Source organism: Parambassis ranga, chromosome 8, assembly GCF_900634625.1.
Source record: "Parambassis ranga chromosome 8, fParRan2.1, whole genome shotgun sequence".
Taxonomy (NCBI): Eukaryota; Metazoa; Chordata; class Actinopteri; family Ambassidae; genus Parambassis; species Parambassis ranga.
In genome coordinates, this window is record NC_041029.1 from 16,265,789 (window position 1) to 16,291,934 (window position 26,146).

The window sequence follows — 26,146 nt, forward strand, 5'->3', positions numbered from 1 at the left end:
CACTTAAACCGGCCCATTCAAAGCCATGTGGACTCAGCAGGTGCTTCTTCCTCTTGTATCCTCTGTGTGCCCCCCCCCCCTCCTCCTCACTAGCTAGCTTTAGCCATCCGCCTACATCCGTGTATCAATTAAGAAGGATCAGAGAGCAGAACGATGCCCCGAGGCGAATCATCTGCAGCATCAAACCAAATCACATTAGTGCAGATTCTTTCACGCAGGTTTGTACGCTCGCTCGGCTGTGATGAACGGATGCCATCGAATGCCTGTCAGACACTTTTCAACTCGCGGCTTCCTTCGTTTTTGAGGAGGAAGTTGCGCTGTGATTCTATTGGCATTGATTGCTTGCCATGGTCTCGTCCCTGTCTTGTCCCCCATCCGTCCTCCTTTAGTGATGTGACTTCCTGCTGCTGCTGCTGCTGCTGCTGCGGTAGTAAGGTTTTCACACAGGATGTTGAGGGGGGAAAAGAGGATGTACGAACATCCTGTGGTTATGCGTGTATGTACGTGTCTATCTATGTGCGTCTGTCTTTTATTTGATTCACTGGAAGACCATAAATGACGATAAATTTAAGGTGTGAAGTGATTGTGCCTGTGATAGGCCTCCAGTCTTCCACTGTTGACATCAAACACAGCTGTACAGGTTATTAATTTACTGCAGGTCAGCCTTTCCAACACCTACCAGTTTGTCACAGCTGAGGTGTTTTGTGGTATTTTTTTTCATTCTGACTGTAGCCTCAATAAACGGGATTAATAAATACAAAGAGGCGTGGAGGATTCAAAGATCCACTGCAGTTATCATGTCGTTTTTGTAGATCTTTAGATTTATAGCTCAGAGAGTTGGATGCATGGATGCTGCCTCTCACATATTTTTATACCACTTTCTGGTCCATCTGTGAGGGAAGGTTTCAGACATCCACATAAAAAAATCCAATAATAAATCTGCACACCTCAACACTACTAGGAAGCCGCGACTGACTGAGAGTCATTTTAGCTGATCTCTGCTTGAGGCGTGTGTTGTACAATAATATTGTTCAGGGAGCAGGCATTGAAGAGCAGGAAGGAAGGAAAGCCCAGGCTGGCTCTGTTTTTAGCTTCTTCTTCTTTCCTTTTTTGAAGTAAAACCTAAGAATTTAGGACTTTGTCCCCTTTTTCTTTCCTTTTTTTGCCAGAATGGTTCTGGTTTGCACTGTGATGGACTGGTGACCAGTCCAGGGTGGACCCCGCCTCTCACCTGTAGATAGCTGGGATAGGCTCCAGCCCCCCATGACCCTGCACTACAGGACGAATCGGGTAGAGATGATGGATGGATGGATGGATGGATGGATGGATGGATGGATGGGTGAGTGGATGGATGGATGGATGGATGGGTGGATGGATGGATGGATGGATGTATTGGGTGGATGAGTGAGTGGATGGATGGATGGATGGATGGATGTGATGGGTGGGTGGGTGGATGGATGGATGTGTTGGGTGGGTGGGTGGATGGATGGATGTGTTGGGTGGGTGGGTGGATGGATGGATGGATGGATGGATGGATGGATGGATGGGTGAGTGGATGGATGGGTGGATGGATGGATGTGATGGGTGGATGGGTGGATAGATGGATGGGTGGGTGGATGGGTGAGTGGATGGATGGGTGGATGGATGGATGGATGGATGTGATGGATGTGATGGGTGGATGGGTGGATAGATGGATGGGTGGGTGGATGGGTGAGTGGATGGATGGGTGGATGGATGGATGGATGGATGGATGGATGTGATGGGTGGATGGGTGAGTGGATGGATGGGTGGATGGATGTGATGGATGTGATGGGTGGATGGGTGGATAGATGGATGGGTGGGTGGATGGATGGATGGATGTGTTGGGTGGATGGATGGATGGATGTGTTGGGTGGATGGATGGTTCTGCTTTCACATCAGAACATGACGTGACCTTTTTTGCGGCCTGGTCTGTCTGACTGAATAACCAAGCACGTTTTTTAACATGCCGATTAAACAATGTTGTTTTGTTGTTGTTTAATCAAGTAAATGTGACGTGATGATGTTCCTGGTCAGGAACAAAAACAAAAAAGAGAAGTCGCGACAGCCAGGCAGACTGGAAACCCAAAGAGAAACAGGCCGACAGGAAGGATGCAGGTCCACCACGGCTCCTCTGCCAGGCTCTGCCAGAATAAGAGCGAAAAATAGGAAGAGCTCCATGAAAAGACAGGAAAAGACAGGAGCCATGAGGTCAGACAGTGCACCGACCTCAGACTGGAAGACTTTGCACACTTTCCAATTTAAGCAGCTGTTCTTTTTTCCACAGAGAGAAGCGGCAGGTCTGAAACTCCGCAGACAGCTTCGCTTAAAACAGGAGAAAGGTCATGTTTTTTTCTGACAAAGGGCCACTGAGTCAGAGGGGATTGTGTTGTGTTGCCTCGCAGATGATCCCAGAGGGTTTTACAGGAATGTTGAGAATGTGTGTTTTAATGTATCGCTGTTTGTTTCTCTGTGTGTGTGTGTGTGCATCACAGGGGAAAATGTGTGTGGGTGTACTCGAAGCCCCAGGAATAGCACTTGCGTCGTAAATGCTCTGTTTAAAACAATCAATATCCACTCTGGCTTATGCACAATAAAAGAGCATGAAGTGTGTGTTTTGATGTGTGTGTGTGTGTGATGGCAACCCTGATGCGGCAGGGTGAGTTTGCGTGAGCGTGTGTGTGGGCTGCAGGGCCACCCTCTGATCATCTCCTTGGCAGCTGCTGTGCTGAAGTGCTCTCTGGGTGCTGAAGAGGCCTCCCAGAACCAGAAGAAACACACACACACACACACACCCCAAGCTCTTTATCAGAGCTGACAGCCTCTTTTTCTTCTTGGGTTGGACCGGCATAGCCTAGATGCATCTGTGTAACTTAGTGCCATGTTATGATGCGCGCACACATGCCAACACATGAGCCCTCCCTCCTCCCCGTTCACCTCCCCCAGTGTTTGATGTGGTCTTCTGAGAACCATGTTTAAAGAAATTCTTCTCCAGCTTTGAAGTCGCTCTGTGTTTCCCACTCTCTTTCTGCAGAGCTTCCTCTTTTATCTTCTGACAGTGTGAGTGTGTGAGTCGGGAGGGAATCGGGCCAGTTTGGAACAGGATACTTGCCCCACATTCTCTGTTTGCCATGTGTTACCTGTGAACATGAGAAGCTTCTGGAATAGAAGCTATTGTTTCTTTAAAGATACGAGTACACTACCACCACCACCAGAACCACCAGCAGCATCAGCAGCAGCACTCCAGCCTCTCACTGCGGTGTCTTTTCGAGCTCCTCTTTAAACAAACGCCTCGGGAGCAAAGTTTGGATGTCATTTTGGGCATATCGAACATGGTGTGCGAGGGGAAGGGCAGCTATGTGCGGAATGCTTAGACAAATATGCCGCATGTCATTAGAGATTCAAAAGACACAATAACTTCAAAGCATTTTTGTGAGGATAAAGACACCACACACACACACACACACACACACACACACACACACACACACACACACACACACACACTCATTAAACGCTCCTTTAAACATGCCAGAACAAACAATCCATAAACGCTGACGTGCCTGTTTTCACAGATCAGAATTACGACAGGGATGAAAAATTAAACGCAACATGTGATGCAGATGTTGCAACTTTACAACGTCTGTTTTCACTGATTTAAGTTTTTTTGCAAAATCTCAGCTGGCAAAACCGAAGACCCTTTTACACCGACAGAATACCCACTGATATCTCATATCATAATTGTTGGGGCTCGTCCGGAGCGTCTTGGTTAAAAACCAAGAGCAACATCATTCAAAGACCTGTTGACAAGCTCTGCCTTCTCCCAGAGGCAGCAGTTAACTAGAGGACTATGTGCTGGTAACCTCTGGCCCTCGACAACACATCTTATACACACACACACTCCACTCTGCATCCTTTTGGATGTTCTGGAACTCTGGACCATACATCATACAGTCAAAGGATCACACGAACTATCATGATCTACAAAGACTTTGGTGTATGAAATCTTTACCTAGTTTTCAGTTTGGCCCTTGTTTAAATGGTTGATTGTGCTGCTTTAGCATCTACAATTAGGGGCCGGTATGTTGGGGCCAAAATGATCTTTTTATTTTAGATGAATTATGTTGTTTTATGGTCTTCGGCTCCGCCTTCCTTTTCGCCTCTGTAAGGGTGAGGGCGGCGACATGCAGGTATCTACAATGAAGGTTTTAGGAGACAATCCGTGACACCTGAGAGACGCTGGTCAGAGAGGGAAGAGGGACAGTTTTTCGACTGTAGGAAGCAAATTTTTCTTTTTTTCTTGGAAAGTTTGTAATTTAAGGTAAAGGTAGGGTAGGAGACTTTGAAAACTCAGTGAGAGTCAGCCAGACTTTGAAAGTAAACACACACCCCTTTCTCTCAGAGCTCACCCCGAAGCCACGCCTCCCAACCGGTCTGTGACTTCGGCCATCATACACGTACCTCTCTGGTGTTCAGAGCAGGAAGAGAGTGACAACCAGCCAATACTCCTACAGGGTCCACCCGGAGGATTGGCTGATGTTTTTAGTGTTTTATAGCTTCCACAGATGATTCATATTCTTCGTTTTAATGAGAAACTGCCGAACTAATTGGTTGCTATCGGATTGTAAAGAGAAGTTACACTAATTTAACAAAAAGTGCATCACAATGAAATCTCCTACCCTACCTTTAAAAAATATTCAAGCACAATTCTGGATCGGCAGCTGCCTTTTGTTTTTTTATCATTGATGCGTCTCTCATCCGGAGCTGCAACAATAATTAAAATGTGAAATAGAAGCTTTCATACATCATTGACCCCTGGCCTCAAAACAGGACGGTGGATTTCTCCCAACCCTGCAGTCCAGTTTTATTATTATAGCAGCCTGTTCCTCAGCCTGGTCATCCTGTTTCATGCAGCCCACACAGATCACAGATCCTAATTAATAATTTGTGTAAACACAAACGTGGGCTTCTCTGACCTGTCAGATGAACTATCTCACTGCGGTGAGGGAGGGCAGCGCAAGTCAGCCAGAGCTAATGAGACCTCCGAGGCCTCCGGAGCACTCAGACCATCTCTGTATAATTACTGCTGGTCTTTGTTTTAGACGTAGGAGCGTAGGAGCAAATTATGATCAGTAATGATCCATGAACACTGCACAGCCATCATGAATATGCCTTAATGTAAATGTCATGCTTTGTTGGAACCAAATAATTCATTGTTTACTTGTTCAGTGAGGCTGTTTTGTGCTGACGTTCACTCATGTATGCAGCTTATTGAAGTGTGGATAATCCCTTTAAAAAGATGACCTCTTTCCCAGCGCCAGAATGACTTTTTTATGGTGAAATCTAGATGGACACCTGAAACTATAGCTGACTTTTTAACATCTGCTAGGGTCTTAAACTCAGGATGGAGGAGGTTTGAGTGTGCTATTATACCCCGTTCACACTGGGGAAATCAATCCGGCTAGAGCGGGATTCGGGCCGTATCTGGATATATCCTGATTTTTTTCTGAGTGTGAACACTCGAACACACGAATCCGGCTATATCCAGCTTGATTTCAATCCAGGTGGATCTAGCCGGATTTGCTCAAATGTGGCTCAGGTCTGAACGCAAATGCAGCTAGCAAATCCGGCTAGCGACGTGATACTTCTGGTTAGCGACGTGATACTTCCGGTTCATGGGGACAGTGTCCAGGTCGCACACAAAAGCTGCATGTAAACAACCGTCGAACTACGACAGCTTTGCCCAGAGTTTATTTTCCACAGGCTACAAAGGAATAAACTGCTTTTTGAACTGAAAAAAAAGCGCACACGTGGTCCTACTGCGGCCTGAACGGACTCTGTGTATTATGAGGCACCACCTAGTGGTTTGGAGGACAACAAACAAGCCGGATTAAGACGGATTGAGTGCGGACACGCGTGTGTGGTAGCCAGATTTAAAAATAGGTCTGAACGTATCCAGCTTAAAGACTATCCAGATACAATCCTACTCTAGATGGATTAAATTTCTCCAGTGTGAACGGGGCCTTAGACAGACTGGTGACCTGTCTAAGGTGTACCTGCGTCTAGCCCATTGACAGCTAGGACCAGCTCCACCCTGTACAGGACAAAGCAGGTGGATGAATCATTAGATTGCCAGTGAATGCCAGGACAACACAGACTTTCACCAACAGGAGGGTAGTGTTGTGTCCCATGTTAGACTTCTGCAACAAGCTTCTCTGCCATTTTCTTGGCTAACACGATAGCAGGCGATGCAGCCGGCACATCCACTATATCCAGCTCCTAGCCACTAGCTCTGCTGTACAATAGTTTTTCTGACCTAATTGCTAATTAGCTCACTTAGCTAAGTATTATGGGAGTGTTTATACTACTCGAGTCTTATTTTCAAACTAAGCCAACATGGAAGTACATTTTTCTTTTTCTTTTTTGTGCACTTTTGGTGGAGTCTTTTCAAGGACAGAGCGGAGGTATGCATTTGTGAAGTTATTTATGCAGACCTTCCATTTTCTGAACCTGCTTTGTCCTGTACTACAGGCTACCTTTAAGAGCCCTTTTTAAGCTCTAAAATGAATCAGATGAAACCTTGAGACAAAACTCATTGAACGAACCCCCTGACCTGCCTGCCTGGGGATGATGTTCATCACTGTACTCCACATGCAGACTGTGGTGGAGCAGAACAGCTGGATAGATGTAGTTCCTTGTCCTGCTCGGATTAAAAAGCTTGAGAAATCCTGATGTAAAGACACATTAGGGCTGATGTTACATTGATATAAAGCTCTGAAGCTTGTAATTACTCCTCAGGATGGCGGCTCAGACTATTTGCTGCTACTCTGCATTTCTATTTTGAGAAATATTTACCAAGTGAGCCCAATGTCCACTTCAGGGCCACTTTATTGTCATTAGAGAGCCGCCTGCCCGCACCGACATCACCCCTACCCCTTCCCTCCATGGCAACACAGACAGACAAACAGGAAGCAGCTGTTGCCAGGGAAACAGCCAGAAGGTCTGCAGTGCTACAGTGTGAGTGAGGTAAGAGAAAAATGTGGAGGGAAACACATCGCTGTGGTGGTGGTGGAGGAATCTAATTAGACTGTGACAGAGGATAAAAAGGGACACTTCCAGCTTCCAGCTTATGTTGATGGAGTGAGAACGTGTGTGTGTGTGTGTTTTGTCTCTGTGTGTCTGTATATATACTCTCATTTGCGCAAATACTTTGGCTACCTGCGTCTGAGCCTGGGAATAGACTGACTGACGCACTGAATGACAGACAAGCTTTGGAGTCCTGGCAACCGGGCTATTTCTCTCCCCCTCTCTCTCTCTCTCTCTCTCTCCCATCATCCTCCCTCTCCTCCCACACCTCCTCTCTGCCATCTCTCCTCCACGTCTGTCTTCTCCCTTGGCATAAAGTGATTGCATATGGATCGTCACATAATCCGATTCTGTCACTGAGAATAGCTCCTGCCTCCACGGGCCTTTCGTTTCCTGCAGAACTGAGGTGAATTTGGATCACTTATCCGTGTAAATTAACAGGATGAACCCAGAATCATTACATTAGTATTCACCGCGCTGCCGCAAAAGGCTCACTGTGGGAATTAGTTTCATGGAGGCTGACACGGCTTTCACCTGTGAAATGGTGTTAGGGAGTGGAGAGTCGGGTATGGATCAACATTAAAGCGGCTGGCTCTCTCTCTCTCTCTTTTCTGGGTCTTTACTCAGAGGTGACATACAATGCAAAACCCCTCCGAGCTAATTTTAAGGCCACCTCACTTTGATCTCAAGCCAAGAAAACAAACACGAGTCTATCAAACTCTGCCCACTTTAAAGCTCCTCTGTGTACACAACACACACGAGAACATGACACAGATATGTGGGGTCGGATTACACAGAAAGGAATGTCCAACAATGCATAATCTTCATCTGATCTTCATTGTATCTGTCACCATATACATATCAGCATGTGTTTCCAGCGAAGCTTTGTTTTGGCAAATAGCCCCTTTTTCCTGTCTTGTTCCTGTATTTTTCCATCTTTTCCCTCCAACAGCATGTTTTGTCTGGTCAGACTCCCCAAAGCTTTCACAATGGATTTACGAGAAAGGCCCTGAAAGCAGCGAGCTCCTGTGGCAGGATGCCGAGTCCAATACACTCTGAGTGCGCCCTCAGCAGAGGCAGCTGCACAGCGCTCTGAGACACAGGCGCTTTGGGGGGGGATACAGTTAATAAACTACTGTACAAGGATAGAGGAATAATGCAGCCTGCTGCAATATCAGCACAAGCTCTGGCAGCCAGACTCTGATGGTCGAACATCTGAGCTGCTTTATTTCCAGCCTGTTAGATGTCAGATTTGTTTCAAAATTTGCATCTAAATCCTGATTTTAAATATCTATTGTCTCTCTGTTCCGATCTTAAAAAACATTTAGCTTTATGCTAAATGTTATATCTGGAGTGGCAATCCTCACAATGGATTGACATGTTTTACTTGGCATACAGGGATTGCTCCATATTTGCATTACTTTAGCATAGCGACACGTTGCAGTCAAGCCCTGACTGCACATGCCTTAGCTAATAAAGGTAGCTTGCTTACCAAAGACTGTATATAAAGATGGATGACATGACTTTGGATGACCTAAACGTTAGGCCCAAACCCCCGGTGGCTGGCTGCAGCATCGGTCATAATCACCACCCACCTCTGCCATATTAATGGGCGGGACACAGACAGACCATATAAAGAATTAAAAAATGCTTATTGTTAGCTTTAAAGGTCGGGTAGGAGATTTCATTTTGATGCACTTTTTGTTAAATTAGTGTAACTTCTCTTTACAATCCGATAGCAACCGATTAGTTCGGCAGTTTCTCATTAACACGAAGAATATGAATCATCTGGCAGCAGCCTTAAGCAATTTCTGTCTGTGATTACTAAAAAAAAAAAAAAAAAAAACAACATGGTGGTGCCCATTGGTGTCCTCACTTTTGTACAATGGCTGGATGCAGACGCACAACATTAATCTTATATACAGTCTATATTAGTAACTCGTAGCATCGTAGCATTACTGTTCATGAGATGCTTAACAAAACTTCTCCTCTGACTCGTCTCTTAATTTGGATCAGTTACTTTGCAGATCATTACACTCTAACGGGGTGGTATGTTATTACCTCCTCCTCCTCCTCCTCCTCTTGTTGTTTTTCTGATTACAGCGTTCAGCTGATTATCTGGAATCATATTTGTTTGCAACACACACCAGATTCCACACACACACACACATTCACGGCAGTTTTCAGAAGTCGAGTCATCAAGTCAGAGCTGTGGACGTCAATGAGCGATGTTGCTCAATCGCTTTGCAAACCACAAAGCTGTGACCTAAGTTTTGTGCAAATTAGCAGAGGAAGAGCAATATAAAAGATAGAAAGTAAAGTGTGACGTGATTTTCCAAGTCTTAGTCATGAGTGTTTCCATTGGCAGAATGCAGCATTGAGCACGTACACATTGACAAAAATGTTGTTTTGGCAACTGGTATGTGTGAGTGACCACGAGCGGCTGCGTATCATGTGTCATGATCTCTTGTCTTACTTTAGATAATGCAGAGCAATGACATAAAAAGTGATGATAAACCGCCGGACACAGCTTTTCACACCTCCTCATCGCGCAAAGATCATGGGTGGATCAGACCACAGCAAGATTTATTTTTGGGTGCATTCCATGACCAAAGCTGCTAATAATAAATCCAGAAGGAAGTGATATCTTTCTGCTTAAAGGCCAACGCCAGTGTGAAGAGAACTTTGTGGCGAAGGGACAAATGTCACCGATCTGACCGCTCATACAGTAAATGGAGCAAAGCTCACGTTGTACCTTAGTAGTACTTTAACAATGATCTTAGCAACATCAGTACAGAACCATTGCTTACATTTGAACACACAACCTCAGTATGGTCCAGTAGTATGAGTCTCACATGTGTCATATTTCAGCTTAAAAAGGTTGAGCAATCTAACCGCTTCGTTATTCATGTTTAGGGGCGACAAACCGGAGTTTAGACACATTCTTTTGAAACAGCGGAGAAAGAAAATAAACGACAGATAGACGAGTCCTAAATTAAACGTTTCATGCTCACAAGAACTTGTAATAGCATCCTCCAAGCTAACACTAGCTGCCACATTTAGTAGCATTCACCAAACACTACAGGCTGCTAAATTAGCCCATGACTTCAGCCATTTTGTGTCGGCCAAAGTGCTGCTAACAGAGTTAACATGCTAAAGGCTAACTAGCATTTAAAGCAGGGGTCTCAAGCTCAATATTTTGTTGCCCCCCCCACTTGACATCAAAGTTTAGTTTAGTGTTTTTCTCGCACAGACTTATTTGCTGAGGCTTCCCCTGTGCGTTTTATATTGTTTTGTCACTTATGGGCTACCATAGTTCAGGCACGTGACAGCTTCTGGTGGTGTTTGTTGACAACTTGGTCACGTGGTTGGAACGCGATTAACTAAGAGGTTCTGAGGTTCTATGTTCTGAAGAACTGTTCATGTTCTGACCTGTTACTAATAAAGATTGAGAAGACTGGACCAGTTGTAATATTTGAAACCAGGTAAGTTGAGTTTGATTAAAGGTCGGGTAGAAGATTTCATTCTGATGCACTTTTTGTTAAATTAGTGTAACTTCTCTTTACAATCCGACAGCAACCGATTAGTTCGGCAGTTTAGCATTGAAATGAAGAATAAGAATCATCTGAAGCTATAAAACACTAAAAACATCAGCCAATCCTCCGGGTGGACCCTGCACGGAGTATTGGCTGGTTGTCACTCTCTTCCTGCTCTGCGCGCACCAGAGAGGTACGTGCATGATGGCCGACGTCACAGACCGCAGCTCGTCTTCAGGTGATGCGCGTCCATGTGATTGGGAGGCGTGGCTTCGGGGTGAGCTCCGAGAGAAAGGGGCGTGAGTTTACTTTGGAAATCTGGCTGACTCTCACTGAGTTTTCAAAATCTCCTACCCTACCTTTAATGCAGACGTTCTTAAAGGTCAAATCGCCATTACAATAGACTTAATATATGATTTATGTGCTTCCATCCACGGACCTTTTACACACCAGGTTTTAAACTTATGTTGGATTTAACACTTGCTGTTTAGTTTTGTCATTATATCTCCACTTCCTGTTGAAAGTGCATTTACTCATTGTGAAATCCTCTTGTTACTGTGGAGCCTATGTTTTGCAAGCAGCTTTGTTATACATACACATTTGTGATCATGACAATAAACAGATCCAGATGGCAGCTCTGCATATGTAACACCTCCACTTCTGTGTTACTGCATGTTTATATCACACCATCAGTAGTTTTGCTCTTTGGTCAGGAAGCTGAGGAGGAGTTTTTAGTGTTTTTTTTTTTGTTTTTTTTTGGGGGGGGGGGCGGGTGATCAATTAAAACACAACAGTTCAGCTGTTGTTTTGATGTATGAAAGCAAGCTGTTACTATATGCACCAGGGCCATATAAAGCATCATATTCCTTTAACATTTATGTAGTAATAGCTCAGGTTTGGAGGCCCCAGTCCACCATGACAGCAGTGGCTCTTATCTTTGTTTTTGGTCTGTAAGGGGCCTCACAGGTTTTTACTGTTCTCTCTGTTCAGCTGAGTGACTCATGCAGGTGAAACTCTGCGTCTCTCTTTCTTTCCAGGACCACACTGACCGTGTCAGACCACCAGAGATGTTGAAGAAGAAGAAGAAGAAGATGAAGAAGAATGGGTGAGTGTAGCTGAAAGTCTTTGACAGTCAAAGCTCTTCAGGTTCATACAGTGTGGTTAACCAGGCTGAGATAAGGTTGTCAGATGACGCTTCTGTGGAGGGTAATATTTCTAAACATCACCAACACCACAGATATTCACTCCTATATATTTTGTTTACCCTCTTTAACATGTATCAGTGTGTGTGTCACACACATTATTTGTTTGTTGGGTGAGTCATGTGATGTGCATCCATCCCTATGATTCGCTTGCATGAGTCATGGGTGAAAACCCAGAGCCCCATGGCCCCTGTTCCATACTAGGGGCCTCTGTCTCTCTCTCTCTCTCTCTCTCTGGGCATTTTCAGCAGGATATAGAAGTGTTGGAATGTCTCCTGTGGAATCTGTAGGCTTTCCATTCATCCATCTCACTTCCTTTTCCTGGCACTAACCTGTCACATGACTCGCAGAGGCGAGCCTAACTAACCCACCAAGCTGCATCACGTAGTAATCTGCCTGTTTACCTCATGGTTAATGTCCTGTCTACATGTATCAGGCTGGGTTACAGAGCACTGTAGACTGTACTGTACTTAAGCCAAGTAAGTTAAAGTTATATTTCTCACACATTTATGCCTCTGCCACTGAAACTAGAAGCTCTTTCAGGAGAAAGTAGTGCAGGGTACATACTTCTGAGCCCAAGAATCCCAAAAACAACAGAACCAAGTGGACTTTGAAAAGGTTTGTTGGCTCGTCAGGCCATGGATCAAACAAGAGTTATTGATATATTGATTTATTATGGCTCAGGACCGCACACAAACTAGATAAACGCTGATCAGAGGACCAGGGATCCCTTCATCTATACTGCCACTGTGGGTTTGAAACACACCTGAGCCTTTGAGTTGCTGGGGCTCCACCAGGAGGAGCTGGTGAGGACCTGGCATGCTCCCCCTGCTACTTCCATGACCTGAGTTGACTCAAATAATTACAAAAACATGGCACTCATCTAAATATCCTGCTGTTCAGCTGATTTTAGGGTGTGTTCAACCACCCGAACCTGTCTGAACATCTTGTATCTCTCTCTTTAGGACTAGCTTACTCATCACGTTGAAGAGGTGGATGGCTGCCAGTGAGGGTGTGTACACGTGTGTTGCTTTCAAACTTATCAAGAGAGGAAGGAAGTAATATATAAAAAAATATCGGATTGGAGAGGAAGGATAAACAGACAGATAACTGTTTGGAGGAAATCCAAGTGAAGCCATCGGAGCTGTAAAGAACCACTCACAGTCTTCATCTTTCCTGCTGTAAATCACATGGCTCTGTATTAATGAACTACACATGCACAGATATTAAAATGATTATGGCAATCATGTGGCGTACCCTCCTTCTCTCTCTTTTCTCCTCTGAATCAGCCACTTCAGGCCACAGCTGCCAGCTTCTAATAGCTTCCAGATCTACATCTCTTTCTCCCTCCGTTCCCCTTTCCACATCTCTCTCTCTCTCTCTCTCTCCTGCTGCCTTTCAGATGAACAGGGCCAGAGTGGAAGTGGAAATCGGCTGTACTTCAGCCAGTGAGTCAGCTAGCAAAGCACCCGTTTGAAGGGAAAACCACTAGCTGGGGGTTTGGAGTCAGTAATGGATTTTGTTTTTCATAAATCACGGTAGAGGTTGTTGGGGTTTTTTCATTTCAAACGGAAGGTCTTTGATGAGTGTATTAGTTAAATATGTGTGTTTATGCACAAGGGAACACATACAGAGAAGTTATTTACCTTTACTGGAAACTGAAAGAAGCTTGTGTGTAATTGCTACGGGACATGATTTGTGCTTTAACATAATGCAGGCTTATTAAACTCTGTGTGTGTGTGTGTCTGTGTGTGTGTGTGTGTGTGTGGAGTCACAGAGAGAAAGTTATTTTAAGTTTTTCCACAGAATTAAGTTTCATTTTTCACTTTTAACGGTAAGTAAAGTGATGTTTTTAGATCAGATCTTATGGGGACTTTTACATGTTTATACACTGGAAGCAGAGGGGGAAAGTAAAGCAGACGCACCGTGCAAGCTGTTGTTATGAACACAATGTGTGTTTGATGGATAAAATGCTTCATGACAACAGCCGGCATGTCTGCAAATGAAGCCTGACAGGTGACATAGAACCAGTGAGGCCTTGATGTCAAACTCATGGATCACACACACACATATATATATATTTTTAGCCACATATTTTGACTGCTTTTAATCAACAGACACAACACAAACAGACTGACCGTGCAAGGCGATAGACGCTTGTCCGTGAGAGCAAACACCGCCTTATATCAAGTGTTCGATGACATTTTAATGGTAACAACCGTCTTTGTGAAACAGGCCAGCTTCTACGACTGTTTTGATTACTCACTCTGAGTCAGCAGCAGCAGCAGCAGCAGCGCTGAGGCCTCATGCACCTCATACCACACTGTCGACCACACTGGCACAAAGAGCCCAGTCGGATTGAGGCCTATCAATCACGTGAGGTCACTGCGGTCCGAATGAAAGGAGAGCCGGACGGCCGGCCTTTTGTTGTATGCTGTTATGTTGCGGTTGGTGACATCACCCTTTGTGTAGTCTGTCATTTAAGAGTGATAAATCTCATGTGTGTGTGTGTAGTAGTGAGCGGTAGCAGCTAAGAGATCCCTAATAGACGGTTAGAGGGTGTTATTGTGCGGCGTGCAGGGGGCCCTCTGGGGAGAGTCCCTGACCACAAAATGATGTCGTTTATCAGTTAGTGGAAAAGAGCGCTTTAAGGACGAATGAGTGGCCACACAAAAGAGCTGACAAAAATAGTCAAAAGAAAGTGGAGCACTGAAATCTGCGGTTTGCTCTGTGAGAATTTAAGCACTTTCCATTATGGGGGGGGTCGTAAAAAACTGCTGTAAAAGCTCCTATATTTGGGCACTGTCATCATTTTACAAGCGTTTGTCAGCATCTTGTTGTCACACAAGATGGAAGCTGGCGAGTAATAAACTCTCTGCAAGGCCGCAGACATCCACTGACTCATGTCGCCCACTGTATTTGACCCCATCACTTAAAAATGCTCAAATTTGGAAATTTCTTGTTCACACTGAGGAAATCAGTCCGGCTAGAGCGGGATTCGGGGCCGTATCTGGATATATCCGGATAGTTTTTTTTCTGAGTCGGAACAGCGCAAATCTATATATCTGGATTGATTTCAATCCACCCCTCGGAGGTTGGATCTAGCCAGATTGAGCCATCCTGAGCCAGATTGGCTTCAAATCAAAGGTCTGAACGCAAATGCAGCTAGTGAACCCCGCTAACGACATGATACTTCCGGTTCACTGGGACAGTGTCCGAGTCGCGTACAAAAGCCATATGTAAACAACCGTCGAACTGCGACAGCTTTGTCCAGAGTTTATTTTCCACAGGGCTACAAAGGAATGAACTGCTTTTTGAACTGAAAAAACCTAAAGAACGAGCGACAAGGGACAAAAAAAACGCATGGCGCACGCAAAGACGTGGTCCTACCCCAGCCTGAACGGACTCTGTATATTACGAGGTGCCACCTAGTGGTTTGGATGACAACAAACAAGCCGGGTTAAGCTGGATTGAGCACAGACACGTGTGTGTGATAGCCAGATTTGAAAATAGGTCCTATCTAGCTTAAAGGCGATCTGGATTCAATCCTACTCTAGCTGGACTGACTTTCTCCAGTGTGAACGGGGCCTTTGGCACATGAGTATCAGAGTGTTTGTGTCTCACAGAGAGTGAAGTTACTCCACATGGATCACTCTGTGTTGCTGCTACAGCCTAGAAATCCTACAACAACCAACCAGCATGCTGTAAAGAAGCAGAGTCCAGGCCTCCGGCGGCTGGAGTCAGCTGAGTGAGGAAGAGGAAATGTGGCTTCAACAGGGCTTCAGCAATCACACTGGATGCTACGTTGACTCATGAGCACATCTTGTAGTACCGAGTGGTTTAGCATGGACTGACACAAGCAGGATAGCATGCTAGCTTGTGTCATTTCTTCATATCTGTTGAGTATTTCAGTAATTCTTTCACTCCCAGTAGACTTTCTTTTGTCTGTGTAGCCGCTCAGCTCAACCAATTAAATATGTTTAATAGCAAACCTGGCTCTGTGTGGCTCAGAGGTGTGCTCATCATTGGTGGAGTAGTGGATCAACTCAACAGGTCATATGAGACTACAGAGAGAAATACTCCAACTTTTTGTACAAACGTTTTACAAATTGCTCCTCATAAAAGCACAAACCCGAGTGTTTGAGCTGAGCTTCAAGCTGTTGCATGCTTCTTCTTTTTTTAAGTGTCTTATTATCTCCTCGGGTTTCAAAGGGAAGCGTCCGCCAGCCCTAACAAAGAGCACTCATGTCGGTGACAGCCGCTCACACAGCTGCGACTCTGAGCTGCTACGCTCCGTGTGAGACACATGTCAAAACTGAACAGGGATCCATTCACAAAGCATGACGGGGCAATCTGCCGTGGAGGTATTCAAGCTCCGCGCTGCCAAACGCTGGAGAAAAGAAAAAGTGATGACTCACAAAACTTCCCAAAATCCCCCCTCCCTCCCCCTTCCTGGTTTACTGGAAGTGGAATGCTGTTTTTTTTTTTTTTTTTTTTCCCCTCCGGTCTGAGACGTTCATCTTCTTGACAGGCTGCAGGGTCAGGTCCTGGGTTAATGTTTGTCTGTGGGATTGTCTCATCCGACAAACGGGTCTAATTATGTGTGGCGAACATTTGAAAGTTTGTTAGCGGTGCTGGTGTGTGTGTGTGTGCTTGTGAAACAGATAAGGCTTTGTTCTGCATCATAACCAGGTCTTTTATCCCTCTGATTTATTCTGTGAAGGCTGGGATTTACCAACTGCCAAATTAACTCACACTTAATCTAAAAGGGATTAGAGGATCAATTGAAACGAGCTGCTTAGTTTTGTGTTTCCTAAAGAGATTTTAACCAACCGCACTCTTTAGAGCTGTTATGTTTGGCCCTTGTACTATATAAAAACATCTCTGGGGCCCATAAAACACAAAACAAGCTGTTTACAAAGAAGTTATTCAAGGCATCTATGCTTCCACAAGTGAAGCAACTCCTCGGTTTCAGGGAAATAATCATAAATATTTAATCTTCAGTTCTTCTAAGGAGCATTTTAGATCTTTTAACTTGTCAATAAATCTGATTATGGGTGAATACTGTGCAGTTTTGGTGCTTCTGGTGTTCATTAACTCTGTCACTCTGCTTAATCTTTGTTTTGTTTCCCACAGCTGATTTATGTGATGTCATGATGATGTCACCACACCGTCATCACCCTGATGGGGGTTGCACAGTCTGTGGTAAGTCTGTAAATCACTTCACATAACAGCTTTATTTGATGTCACCTGTTATCATTGTTTTCATGTAGTTGCTGTTAAGCAGCTAGTTTATGACATAAATAAACAATACATTATGTATTTATGCAGTTTACCAAGGCGCACATGTAATTCAGAGTTTCTTTATTAGCATTTTGTGTTGCTAATACTTTGTTTAGCTCAAATAAAGCCCACACAAAAGTGTTAAAAAATTGCAGTTCACCTCATGGCCTCTAGGGGCCTGGCTCCAAAAGTGAGTTAATCCCTATAGGGTCTCTATTAACAAGGGATGTTTCTATCACTCACTGGCATAATTATCGACCCCTTTGAGTGACAGTTGAGTATTTATTCACACGCTGAGCTTCCTGCTTCTGTAACTACCCACATGCCTCATCTCGACTGCTCTTTGCCCGTACTTGGAGTTTAGGTGGACTGTCACGCTGCCAACATGGCGAAGGTCGGAGCATAGAATCAAAACGGCTTTTCAGTAACCTATGGGTGACGTCATGGAGGCTTTGTGTCCACAGATATGTACTGCCTACATTTTAGCTAGCTAGCCAACTAACGAGGCAACAATCTGGGAAGCCTTTAACCAACATTTAAGGATTTAGCCTCTGGGGACTTTAATAATTAGGTTATTTCACACATTTGTTTTACTTTTAAATCGTGCTGTTAAATAAAGACTTAAAGGAAGCCACATTTGGAGACTATTGGAATATAATTTGCACTTTTGAACTTTCTTTGCTTTCTTATGTTTTTTAAAAGTTCATCACAGAGAGATCAGAGTGACAGTGGCGTCATTGTGAGCTAGGCGTGGGAGTGAGCTTATCAGCTCCTTGCGGTTTAGAAGCACCGCTGCAGGCGCTTTGCTGAGAGGAATACAGGCTGACCCAACTTAACAAGAGTTGAAAGGTCGTGAGAGTTATCGCTTCAACACGGCTCTAATCCTACGCGACAACTCCCTTTTCAAACACCTTTCCAACTCAACCTTTACTCACTCTCCTGTAATTACGTCCCGAACCACAGGTGCTAAGACTTTGTCTTTGTGTATACATCTGTGTGTGTGTGACATACCTTTTGGAGTGTGTTTACCTTGTGATAGCTATCGCTACATCAAAGAGGCCTTGAATTCGTGTTCAGCCTCTCAATCACCGGCGGAGCTCTGCCGCAGAGATCAGAGACGAAGAAGTTCAAGCTCGGATGATTGATCCTTCAGAAATGAGACAACATGTGGGGTCAGCAGCTTTCACTCACTGTGTCTGAGCCAGTCTGAGAGGACAGGCCGTTCATCTGTGTTGTCTGAAGGGATCAGTCTCAGCTGCACAGTTAACTTTGTGCTGATGCTGCTAAAGACACTTTGTTGAGCAGCAAGTGGGCAACTAGCCGAGTGCATACAGAAATACACAATGTGACCAAAAGTAAACGGACACCCGGTACATTTGTTTTTAGTTGTAAAGATGGAAATGCTTGCCTATGATTAATCAATCTGACATATATATGGATGAACCGGTAAGACTTCCATTCACTGACTGTTGAAGCTTTAAACTTTATAATAAGGACTTAGATGATCATTGTATGTCAAAAAAAACTAAATAAAATGGTCCTGTCAGCCTATCTGACCTCATCGCCCTTCATCAGACAAATGGAGGCCTATCAAATACATGTAGTGTCCACATACTTTTGTCCAAATGGTGCACACTCTCTGGCCACTCTATCAGGGACAACTCTCCCATATGCTGTTGAACTGGAGGGATTATAACATGCTGAGAATAAAGTGTTAATATGAGAAAAATAAACACACTTTGTACACTAGGCTACAAATATGTCAATCAGCTCTCAGGTAATTTATGGCCTTATCGACTCTATTTGCACTAGGTGAACATTGCATGGCAGTGCTCATTAGTATAAAAGTCTGTGTGTGTGTGTGTGAATGGGTGAATGAGAGGTGAAGCGCTTTGTAAACCAGCGTTATTTAAGCGCAGTCCATTTAACAGAATATTTTTTTTTGTCCTAACTAATGGGAACACGGTTAGAAAATAGAAATGCAAATGTGAGTGCAGCATTATATTTTTACCACGGGCAGGATTCCGCCTGTGTGCAGGCCTAAGATGTGGCGTTCATTTCCATTCTAACTGTGCCTGTAATTGGAATATTGAATTTTAATTTGATTTGCTGTACATTACCTGCAGGCTGTGAGCGTCAAAAAAATGAAGCTGCAATTCAATTTAACATTTTCAGCCGGATAATTTATGCAGATCCTTTTCACTGTGTGTGTGTTTGTGTGCAGTGTATGTAGCCTAATTTGTTGCCCTGAATGCACTCTGATGTGGATGAAGAAGGACAAAGGTGGGGGGAGGTATGCATCCCCTGCCTCCCCCCTCTCTCTCTCTCTCCTCTCTCTCTTTGTGGTGGTGAGGTTATCAGCAGGATTACAGTCAGAGCAGATGCAGCCTCGCTGATTGCGGTGGACAGGTCCAGTAAACAGCGCCTGCACCATGCTGAGTCAAGTGAATTGTCACTCTGGGTGGAGGGCCGAGGCTTCACTCAGGCCACACTTGTTGACAACCTGCTACTCCTTCGCCCTCAAAACCAATGCAGGCTGTCTAATTTAGGCCTGTTAGTGAAGGGCATCAATTAAACTACTTGCTACTGGCTGCAGAGGGACTGAAGGGTAAAAATCGTTTGGGTGTGTTTGTTGAGAGCATGTGGACCAAAAGAATAGGGAAGTTGTGCAAGGCTGAAGGTGTGGTCTTATTGTGTGTGTGTGTGTGTGTGTGTGTTCACGTTGATTTAAATCTGGTCTCACACCCAAGAAACGGTCAAGAATGGTGTCTTTTCTGATCATCTATCAGAGAATAACTTCCCATTTTTGTGGCTCTGATTTCCTTTGTCTTATGTTGTTCCACATTTAGATGTTTATAAAGAATGTGCACCTAACCAGACACTGTCAAGGAGAAGACTGAGAGGAAGAAGGACAGCGTGCTCTCATCCAAACAGTCAACACTGCTTCAGCATAAACTTCACTCACTCTCTGAATTATTGGTGTTAATTGCCGGTTTTACCTGGAAAACAGGCCCGGTCTTGTTACACACACACATACACACATACAGTCCACCCACCTGCAGGACCAGGTCACCAGGTCCTGCACATGTGAAGTACATTTTTTTTTAAAAAACAATAAAAAACAGGGTGGAGTGCACACACACACACACCTGGCCTGTGTGGACGAGGTGGAGCGTATTGTTACAGTGGATGGTGGCTGCCTGAGGTGTGTTTGTGAACATGTGCAGGGAGGAGCAGGCTTAAGTACTGTTCTTCCAACCGGTTATTAGTCCTGCACAGTAATTATTGCACTTATGACCACTAAATAACACCGTGTTCAGGCTCCTTTTAGCTGCACGTCAAGAGGTGATATTAGCAGATGTTATGAAGCGTAGGTGATGACAGCCACACTCCGGGAAAGTAAACAACCCAACTCTAGGCCTTAGAGTGCTTTAATAAACAACAGCAGGGACATGGAGGTGTTATTTCCAAACATGGGACTCCTGTATGTGAAAATACTGACACACACATTCATATTCATTCATATTTTTGGTTCATGGTGCCCAGAGGATGAACCATAGTAATGTTGGTCTTTTTCCTTTTTCTTTGTTGTATGCAAATCAATTTCTTTGTATTTTGCTACATTGTTATGACAGCTAATAAATAAAATGGCCCATTTTGCACGTTTTGTACATTTTGATGTTCATAGTTCTCAGAGGATATATATAGAGAGAAACTCACGAAGGAAGAACCCTGGTGGTTTTGGTCTTAACTGTGACTTGTGCCTAGAGAGATTGACACTGATTGCCGTTGTTGTCATGTATTAGCATATTTCACATATTATATACATCGTGAGGTTCCCAGAGGATGAATCTGAATCTGTTTGTTGACTCCCTGAGGTTTTACTTTAAACAGTACTGTAAGGTACACATTTATGGCCTGACTTAACTGCCATGATATGTTGTACAGTCATGGTCTGCAGAGGATGAACCCCACTGATTTGGTCTCTCCTTTGACCTTGATGTGATGAATGCTACTGCTATGCTAACATTTTCATTGTCGCAGAGGATGGATTTGAATATGTTAATAAGCAACCTTTTACTTGGGGATTTCTATTGTTGATCCTTGTGGTTTTGGGCAACTACTAGTGCATTAAATCTGGTATAAAGACTCATGGTGCCCAGAGGATGAACCCGGTTAATTAACTTTAGTGCTTGTGTAGATTTTTTGTCTTCACCTTTCAACCTTCTTTCTTCAGAAATCGGACCTTTAGGGACAGTCCAGTACAATTATCAGATTCAGATGTGTCCCAAACTTCCAGGTACTGTTTGAAAATCTATCAGGACAACTTTTTAGTTCAGAAACATTGTTGTTTATCCGTTTGTAGCCAGAGTATATCTTCATGTTGTGTGTAACAGTCACAGTGCTGGGTGCTTCTGGCAGGGTCAGCCCTGTCTGCATACTGTCTCTGAGTCCATGTCAGCTACAAGTCCACTTACACGTCCTCCGGAGTCCCACTGTCTCATAAAATCTGTTTCAATATTTCTATTTTTAGATGCACAAGTGTGCAAAAGATAAGAATCCACCCTGTGTCTGTGCCTGATGGTGTTTGTGGAGATCAAACTTTTAGCATCTGAAGGAGAGTGTATCATCTTTCAGATGTATTCTGGACTTGGAGACAATGGAGCCGAGTCTCACGTTGCCCAGAGGAGCGTTGCACCTGATACACCCATGGGGATTGGCCCCGATCATAAGGACACAGTGGATGGGACTCACTCCCCTGAGAGGAGGGCACTTGGTTACCAGCCCCGCTGTGACTACACTTGTGTGTGCTGTGTTTGTTTGTGAGGGTGAGGCATTGAAACAGGAAAGCAAGACACAGAGAGAGGGAGGAGAGAGGGAGAGAGAGGGGAGAGAGGGAGGGAGAGAGAGAGAGGGGAGAGAGAGAGAGAGAGAGGGAGAGAACTTTATCAACAATACAAACAGCCAGTAAATTCAAAACTTAGCGCTCAGGTGAGTGAACAAGCAAGCACCTGTTTACCAGATAGTAACGTGAGGGGTGTCCCTGCGGCCACACAGCAGTCTGGTCCCCCTCCTCCTCCCTGGTGCTTCTCCTCCTCCTCCTCCCTCTTCCTGCTCTTCTGTTTCGCTCCTCTCCCTCTGCTCTCCTCCTACTACTTCTCTTCATCCTCTTCTCTCCTTTTCCTGGGGGGCCTTTTTCTTCCACCTCTCCTCTTCCTCCTCATCCTCTTCCTGTACCTTGCTCCTCTCCTTTCTCCTCCCCTCTCTTCCTGCTTTCCACCTATCCTCTCCTCTTCCTGCTCTTCCACCTCCTCCTCCTCCTCTTCCTCTTCCTCCTCCTTTTCCTGCTCTTCCACCTCCTCTTCTTCCTCCTCCTCCTCCTCTTCCTCCTCCTCCTCTTCCTGCTCTTCCTCCTCTTCCTCTTCCTCCTCCTCCTCCTCCTCCTCCTCCTCCTCCTTGTCTTCAGCCTCTTGGTTTGATGTGGGCCAAACTTGAAATGAACCAAAATGGGGCTGCAGTTGTTATGAGTCATGTTAAGACTGAGATCAATAATGATGGAGGTCATTTAACACCTGTTTCATAACATGAGTAAAACTTTAAGCAGACACAGCAATCACTGAGTCACTGAGAAGAGTTAGAGCGAGAGAACACGTGCTACAGAACAACTATTTCAACACGGACCAACTTCCAAACTTTATTATTGACATAAGTATGTGGTCGTAGAGTGAGGAGGAGACAACCGATGAACCAGGGAGAGCCGTAAATCTCTGTTTACATGTCAGGACAGCGTGTACCTGCACAGGTGACCTCATGTCTGGAAAGTGGCTTTCTAATAATTGCCACGCCCTCTCGTATTTATCCACTGCCTGTCCATCTCTGCTCTGCGGTTTCGTTGTTTTCCTTTCCCTCTGTAACACCTGGGAAAGCTGCAGGGGAAATAAAATGGCTGCCAACACATTCCGACACATCCCAGCTCCATCCTCCTATTTAAAGGAGCCTTTCTTTGTCCTCTCACACACACACATTATTATTATTATATTATACCTGAAAATGACAAAAAGAGCTCTTCTTGCTTTTTGCTAATGTTAAAAAAATGACTATAACAATATTGTTGCAGTATCTAAAGTAGAATATTACAAATAAATACTTTGAGCTGTCTCTTTTTGCTTATTTTGTGTTTGTTTTTACTTTTTTAACTGTGACCTAACTTAACCTTTATCTCACTTATCAGTACCTCACACTGTGCTTGTCGCTAACTAGCTAACGTTCATATTTTAAGCAGCAATATCACAGCCTGTTACACCCTTATTATACTTATATAATACCTAATATTACATTATTTGTCACTTAAAGTGACTAAAGAGTTTATGAGCTTGAACATGTGCTTCATAGGTTGAACTGCTTTGCTTCCACTGGAGGTTTCCACGTCACCCTGTTGTATAGTGGATTATTATTGGCTGTTATATATTTTTAAATTTTACCCTCCTCCTCCTATGAAACAATCACACATCATTCTACAGTGGAATGAACAAAAGTAAAAATGCAAAACATCCGTTGAAGTTCAGAAAACCTTGTGATGAGTAGAATGTTGTTTCCTCGTTGCAATTTGTTAGAAAAAAAAAGAAAGAGGAACTATCCCCATTTTTTTTTCCAAACAACAAAACCACAAACTTCAAAAAAAGAAATAATTACTCAATCTTTACTGCCGGCCCTCCCGCCTCCACCCGTCCAGTTCCCCCTCCAGAGGGAAGCGAAGTGCGTCAGCGTGGGGTTGGAAAAGAAGAAGGCTTTTGACTTTTTAGGAAGGAAACACATCTGGGGAATAAGGAAAGAGCGAGAACGGGGTGAAAAAGAGGAATTAGCAATGGAGGAAGAGGAGCCGGCCAAAAATAGTCAGCCTCCGCTCCAGCAGTGCCTATACACCACACCTCCTGCCACTCCAGCATTAGTCAGCCCTGACCTATCCCACAGTGGGTGACTAACTTCTCCGCTGTATCCCCCGCCCCCAACCACCCCGAATCAGGGACCTCACTTCCTCTCAGGTGTCTTCATTCAATCTTCTTCAGCCTGATGTAAACACTAACAGTGCTCAGATACACATCACTCATAAACTACAATAAACAGAGAGATCTGAGTTAGTTGTTGTAGCAGCAGCCAGCAGCAGGGACATGGGTAAACATTCCTTTGGCTTGAAAACCAACAAGAAAAACAGGAACTGCGGCCAAACAAACATGGCAGAGATGCCAGATGTAACGCGTCGCTGTGACCAGACTGGTTGTTTTTTTGGGGGTTTTTTTTGGATGGCAATAAAGGGACCGGAAGCATGACTTATTAAGATATTTCATCTCATGCAGGTGTTCAAGAGGCAAAGTGGAATGACAGAGCAAACAGGAAGCAGTGGGCAGCGCTCCAGCTCTGATTGGTCACAGCAGCTCGATTTGGGACAAGTGACAAAGAACGCAGGAAGGAGACGGAAGTGGACGGAAGTGGAGAGATTATTCAAGATTTAAGATTACCGAACGGGTGTACGTGTGTGACAGCATGTTGATAATATGAGAGGGAGGCTCCTGACAGAAACCTGCTAAAGTTCTGGCTCAGCTGTCGTTCTCAGACCGTTGTGAAACAGTCAGCACATTCCCAGCCTGAACGCTGTCAGACACACAACACAGCCTGGTTGTTAATATTCAAAAAATATAAATAAATTCATAATTTATGATGATTGATAATAATTCCTGTGTGTTTAAAATCCACAGTTTGCTCACACTGTGGATGCTGTGTGAGCTTTGGAGCTGCCAGTTTGTGCTTCAAGCTGTTGTTTTATGGCTGTTTGTCAACTAGAGCCATCCAGTGGTCGTCAGCTGTTCCTCCAACAGACGACCTGCACCTCATTCCTCCTTCATTTAAAAAGTTTGAACTGAGCTGCTTGATCCTTCTTCTAATTAAATATTCCCAGTAGAATTGGGGATTTTATTATTTGGAGTGTGAATTATTGAAAAAGGATTATCCTTGGGTCTTCTACTTTTGTAGTCACAAACACATGCTAGCCTACTCAGAGAGATAACCATGTATCTGATTTTCTAGGTGACTGCAGATTAGCCTGTTAGCCGGCTTAAGCAGGTCTAGCCAAACAAACAAAGCGCTTAGTGCCAGGCGAGCCCGTTAATACATGATACATTGTAATCTAATATTATTTCTGTCCAAGCTCTATAACTCTAACTCTGTCAATCGTTTAAACTTTGATTGTTTTTAATAGCAAATTTCTCTATTTAGCCAGAAGGTTGGAATGGAACACATCCCTCTCCTCATTGATGGGGACGAGGTGGAGTAGGTGGACAACATCAAGTTCCTGGGCATCCACCTCACATCTGACCTGTCTTGGTCCCTGCACACGTCCCACCTGGTGAAGAAGGCCCAACAAAGGCTCTTCTTCTTCCTCAGGAAGCTCAAGAGGACTGGACTCTCCCCTCAGCTTCTGACAAACTTCTACAGGGCCACAATATGCTGCAGTATATTCATACCGGCCACTTTAAAAAAGTTAATTTGCACTGTTAGTTTTAGTGCTTTTATTCTTTATTCTATTTTATATTTATTTAGATATATTTTGCATTTTTTTCATTCCATGTGTGCCTTAAGCCAAGAGCTGCTAAACTAAATGTCACTGTGCATAGTGACAATAAAGATTCTTGAGAAGTATGTGGAAAGTTTGTATTAAAGGAAAACCTGTAAATATTTTGTATTGTGGTCTAAATATTTTTACACAAAATTGCAGTAGGAACAACTCTTCCTAAGTTAGTAGGCTAATCAATATTTTAATGATGCAATTACGTCATCATTTCATATCGATATTATTCTCTTAATAAATAATAAATGGTCAATAAATCGTCAATACGACAGTTTAAAGGGTGAAAGTGGGTTGATGTCATCATAATTCTCATTGTTTACACTGATCAGACAAGCTGACCTGTAAGATAATCCGTTTCCATGGGAACGCTCTTAATACGGAAGCTCGCTTGGATAACA

General features: G+C 44.1%; 1 long non-coding RNA gene across 5 annotated transcripts in view; it reads left to right on the forward strand.

Annotated features, from left to right (window-relative positions):
* LOC114439641 (uncharacterized) overlaps nucleotides 1-25,714 on the forward strand; it is a 42,452-nt gene extending 16,738 nt beyond the window's left edge. For 2 of the 5 annotated variants that reach the window (XR_003671078.1, XR_003671079.1), the window contains exons 4-7: nucleotides 11,678-11,745; nucleotides 12,808-12,854; nucleotides 16,979-17,047; nucleotides 24,481-25,714. This is a non-coding gene — a long non-coding RNA (uncharacterized LOC114439641). Of the gene's footprint in view, nucleotides 1-11,677; nucleotides 11,746-12,807; nucleotides 12,855-16,978; nucleotides 17,048-19,974; nucleotides 20,788-24,480 lie in introns of those variants that run through there. The other 3 variants (XR_003671082.1, XR_003671081.1, XR_003671080.1) reach the window with 3 other exon arrangements.
* Nucleotides 25,715-26,146: the final 432 nt, after the last annotated feature.